General features: G+C 41.0%; 1 protein-coding gene across 1 annotated transcript in view; it reads left to right on the forward strand.

Moving 5' to 3' along the window:
- Positions 1 to 120: 120 nt before the first annotated feature.
- The window catches only part of NLN (neurolysin (metallopeptidase M3 family)), a 77147-nt gene continuing 71675 nt past the window's right edge, over positions 121 to 5592 (forward strand). The window contains exon 1 of the mRNA XM_014549114.1: positions 121 to 695. The gene's annotated coding sequence lies outside the window, so the exon portion shown is untranslated. The remainder of the gene's footprint in view (positions 696 to 5592) is intronic.

A 5592-nucleotide genomic window follows, 5' to 3' on the forward strand; every position in this document is an offset into this window, starting at 1 on the left:
GCCCAGCGTTTGCCGACCGCACCCCTACGACGCTCCTCGGACCCTCCCCCCCTCCCCGCAACCCGCTCGGTCTACCCTGGGGACACCTGGCGCCAGGAGGTGAGGGCCACCTTTCCTTCCTCCGCCCCCTCGGGAGGCCATCCATTCCCCTTTGTTTGGAACTGCCTCCGCTGCAGTCCGCAAGGCTGGCCCAGCCTCGGCCCCAAATGAGTGCAGTAAGATGGTCGGGATGAGAAAATCATTTGACTTTCGCCCCCACCCAGAAGTGCAGACCCGTATTTAAAAGTGTCGCAGCTGTAGACTCAGGAAAAGCAATTTCCATTTGCCCCCCCACACACACACACACACTTAGCATGCAAATCATGTAACGTCCACACAAGATGAAACCGCTGTGGTTTTGCTGATTTCCGTCCATGCTAATATCCTTTTTATTTACCTCTTCCCCCATAAAACATTCGGCCTCTTGCCGGGGCAAATTGACTTGGCTCCAAATGGGGGGAATTATTGCTTGGACACGGTTTGGGGCAGCCTCAGCTGCTGTTTTGGATTGCTTCCTAGCTCCCTAACCCCACCCCTCTGCAACAGATCAGTAGCAAAATGGGAAGAGAATGAAATTCTTTGCACCGGTGCGCTGGATGGAGTGGTTTTCAGAAACAATGTCCTGCCCCCTCCATTCCCACATCTACCCTTGAACTGTAAGTCTGAATGAAGGTCCAACAGAAAAAAGGAAATTTGTGTTTCTTACTTGATACTTCTAAAACGCCTTGGAACAGACCAGTATTTAAGGTTTTTAACCGTTTTCTATTGTACATTGCCACTCATCTGTGTGTTGTTTAGTCCTTAGGGTTAGGATGCATCTGGGGACAATAATAATTTAAAAGATGATTTTGACCATATTTCAAGCTTTCCTTTAGTCTGCAGGCTGCAAGTGGTATAGCTGGCAAATAAAGCTATACTAACAGATGAAGATCCTCACATAATGCAGTGAGAGAAGAGAGAATAAATTTTATGTAAGACGGTGGTTTTCAAATTTTTTAGTCTCAAAGCTCTTTTACCTCTCAAAAATTACTCAGGACCTAAGAGCTTTTTATGTGAGTTGTGTATTTACATTTTTACTACCAGTATATTAGAAATGAAAACTGGGAGATTTTTCAAGTATTTATTAGTTTATTTAAAAAAACTAATAGCCCTGACCGGTTTGGCTCAGTGGATAGAGCGTCGGCCTGCGGACTGAAGGGTCCCAGGTTCAATTCCAGTCAAGGGCATGTACCTTGGTTGCGGGCACATCCCCAGTAGGGAATGTGCAGGAGGCAGCTGACCGATGTTTCTCTCTCATCGATGTTTCTAACTCTCTATCCCTCTCCCTTCCTCTCTGTAAAAAAATCAATAAAATATATTTTAAAAAAAACTAATAAACTCATACATGGATAAATAGCATTATTAATAAAAGTAACTATTTTCCAAAACTTGTCCAAAAAAAAACAGTGAGAAGAGTGGCATTGTGGGGTTATTATTTCTTGTGGGGTTTTTTCCCAGCTTTTTAAAATTGTTGAAAATAGGCATAACATAAAATTTACCATTTTAGCCCTGGCCAGTGTGGTTCAGTGGTTGGAGCACCAGCCTGGGGCACATACCTGGGTTGCAGATTCGATCCCTGTGCAGGAGGCATCCAAATGATGTGTGTCTCTCACATAGATGTTTCTCTCTCTCTTTCTCTCTCCCCTCCCTCCCTCCCTTCCACTCACTCTAAAAATCAATGGAAAAAATATCTTTGGGTGAGGATTAACAACAAAATTTTTTTTTTACCATTTTAATCATTTTTTTAATGCACAATTTAGTGGCATTAAGTACATTCACATTTTTTTGTAACCATTACCATCATGTTTTTCCTAAGCTTTTTCAGCATCCCAAACTGAAACTATATCCATCTATACTAATAAAAGGGTAATATGCTAGTTAGACCGGATCGACCGGACATCTTCCGGACGTCCAACTTCCTTCCAGACAAAGCCAGGGTGGTGGGGGCCAAGGCAGAGGCAGTTAGGGGCAATCAGGCCGGTGCAGGGGAGCAGGCAGTCAGGGGGCGATCAGGCCGGCAGGGGAGGGCAGTTGGGGATGACCAGAGCGGCAGGGAAAGGCAGTTGGGGGCAACCAGGCCAGCAGGGGAGCAGTTAGGCAGCGATCAGGCAGGCAGGTAGGCAGAGGTGGTTAGGGGCCATCAGGCAGGCGAGCGGTTAGGAGCCAGCGGTCTCTGATTGTGAGAGGGATGTCCCAGATTAGAAAGGGTGCAGGCTGGGTTGAGGGACACCACCCATGCATGAATTTTGTGCACCAGGCCTCTAGTTAAACAATAACTTCTCATTATCCCCTCTCCCATTTTCCTAGTACTACTATGTTTTTTGTCTATTAATTTGACTATTTTAGGTACCTCTTATAATATTTGTTTACTTGTGACTGACTTAATTCACTTAGCATAATATTTTTAAGGTTCATCCATATTTTAACATGCATCAGAATTTCCTTTTTAACACTGAATGATAGTCCACTTTATAGACAGTCCACATCTTGTTTGTCCATTCATCTGTCCATGGACATTTGGGTTGTTACCCCCTTTTGGCCATTTTGAATAATGCTGCTATGATCATTGGTGTGTGCATATCTGTTTGAGTCTGTTTTCAATCCCTTGGGATCTATACCTAGAAGTAGAATTACTGGATCATATGATAATTCTATGTTTAATATTTTAAGGAGCCACAGTACTGTTTTCCATCACATCTGTATCATTTTATATTCCAATTGACAATGCACAAGGATTCCGATTTCTCCATATCTTCACCAACATTTGTGGTGTGTGTGTGTGTGTGTGTGTGTGTGTGTGTGTGTGTGTGTGTGTTTTGTTGGTTTGTTTTTTATAAGAAACATCCTAAGAGTGGTGTTCTTTTGCACTTTGGCAAAACAAATGTGTGACTTAATAAAGAATAGCTGGATTCTTACATCTGCTTCTGCATTTAATCTGTTGCACTGTTTGTTTTGGCTTAAGAAGATGAAGAAAATCCCATCTTTCACTCATGTAGTTGGAAAAAAAGAATATTTTAACAGCTCTTTTATTTTATTTTTTTAAATATATTTTTTATTGATTTTTTACAGAGAGGAAGGGAGAGGGATAGAGAGTTAGAAACATTGATGAGAGAGAAACACCGATCAGCTGCCTCCTGCACACCCCCTACTGGGGATGTGCCCACAACCAAGGTACATGCCCTTGACCAGAATCGAACCTGGGACCCTTCAGTCTACAGGCCAACACTCTACCCACTGAGCCAAACCAGTTAGGCCTTAACAACTCTTTTAGATAATCATAGATATTTAATACCCATCAAAGTTTGACAAGTGGTGGTTTTTTAAAGGTTAGTTGCAATGTGGAATATGAAAATTTCAATTTTCCATTTCTTCTATTACTCTGTTAACATTAATATATTTTTTATTGATTTTTTACAGAGAGGAAGGGAGAGGGATAGAGAGTTAGAAACATTGATGAGAGAGAAACACCGATCAGCTGCCTCCTGCACACCCCCTACTGGGGGGATGTGCCCAACCAAGGTACATGCCCTTGACCGGAATCGAACCTGGGACCCTTCAGTCTACAGGCCAACACTCTACCCACTGCGCCAAACCAGTTAGGCCTTAACAACTCTTTTAGATAATCATAGATATTTAATACCCATCAAAGTTTGACAAGTGGTGGTTTTTTAAAGGTTAGTTGCAATGTGAAATATGAAAATATCAATGTACCAGTACTTCTCTTACTCTGTTAACATTAAAATCATGGGTCTGTCTTATATTTTGAATGGATCTAATACTCATGCATGATTTTATAATATCAAACATGCTCATTTGGAAAATAGTGGCTCATTGTGTTGAAGAGATCTTCCTAATTTTGACATATTTCTTTGTACAGTATCAATCATATTCCTTTTAATATCATTATCCATGTCATCATAAAAGTCTTAAGTATTAGGAATCTGGCAGGCTCACAGTGGCAGATACAATTTTTCAAAATTTTCATTTGAAAGCTGAAATTTTATCATTGGTAACATACTGTCAGTTGTCCTCTAAGTGACAGGTTTTTTAAATAACACGTTTTCTCAATAACCACAGTTTGTCCGTCAGTCCTTTTTTTCAAGTACAGATAGTGTTTTAAGAAAAAAAGCAGCTATTTTGGCTCACGATTCAATCAATTGCACAAGTGCTTTTGTGGGGTCTTTTGTTTGTTTGTTTGTTTGTTGACTTAAGCTACGAGAATTTATTTTCTCACAGTTCTGGGCACTGAAAGTCTGAGATCAAGATGTCAGCAGGGTTGGTTCCCTGAGGCCTCGCTCCTTGGTTTGCAGATGGCTGTCCTCTCTCTATGTCCTCACAGGATCTTCCCTTGCTTTTGATTTCCAAATCCTCTGGACAGCCATTATGTTCAAGAATGCAGAAGTGCTTTGTTCATGTTTGCCACGCATACATGTTCAGTGGATGAGGTTTAGTAAAATTAATACTTTTTAACTGTTTCATCAACGACATCTAAAGTGAAATTGACATTATTTTTTGCATAAGGGAGTGTCAGTGAAGAATACAACTGTTAGGGTAGTTTGGTGCCACTGCCTTGATTTGTTCTAAGGTGCCAACAGTTTTCGTCATCAGTGCAAATGTCAACCCAGTGAAAAAAGTAAATGCTGTTTTAGTATTCTTATGGAATACTTTTAACCTCAAGGACCCCTCCCCATGCCTCCACCCGCAAGGATTGCAGACCACATTTAGAACCAGTGATATGTGTTACTCAAATTTTTTGTTTATGCATGGAAAAAAGTAAATATATGAAAAGCCACACAGTTATTACCTTGTTAGAAGTTGGCAGTCTACCATAAATATATCAACTATTTTGTTACTTAAGGACATATATTGGATTAATTTACACATACAGGACTTAATTTACATATACAGGACTGGTAGTCATTAACCTAGGGCACTTGTGAGTGACTGAATCACAGAGTCACCTTGTTTCCCCATCTGTGTCCTCCAAAAGGAATCAGTGCTCAACAACATGGAAAGCCCTCTGTGTTCTCTTGATACGTTTTTCCTGTTTCCTGACACTTGGGAGTTCACTTTAGTGTTATAAAAGTAACTAGGTGTTTTTGCTTAACTGACTTATGATTTCTCTTGGGTTTTCCTATTGGCATGTATGCTCTACCCGCTTCCCAAAGCCAGCTTAGCAGCCAGGATCATTGATGGGGATGTTAAGCCAGTTTCTTGGGAATAAGTGAACCGGGAATCTGGAGATCAGAGGGGTTGCTATACAACTCACCTTGTGACCTTAAGTAAAGGTCACTCTCTGGGATCTCCCTCGAGTTCCTTATTTTATAAAATGAAAAGGACTAAACTAAATTATATGTAAGATTTCTTTCAACTCTTGTTGCCATAGCAATTAAACCAAGAGAATTTCTCCTCCTACCTCAGCCAGATTGCACAGCATGTGAGCCAGGAAAAAAAATCTAATGTATATTATAGAGTGAGGGATTGATGGAATGGTAAAAAAAAAAGGGGGGGGGG

This window comes from Myotis brandtii, unplaced genomic scaffold, assembly GCF_000412655.1.
Source record: "Myotis brandtii unplaced genomic scaffold, ASM41265v1 scaffold115, whole genome shotgun sequence".
In the NCBI taxonomy this organism is placed as follows: domain Eukaryota; kingdom Metazoa; phylum Chordata; class Mammalia; order Chiroptera; family Vespertilionidae; genus Myotis; species Myotis brandtii.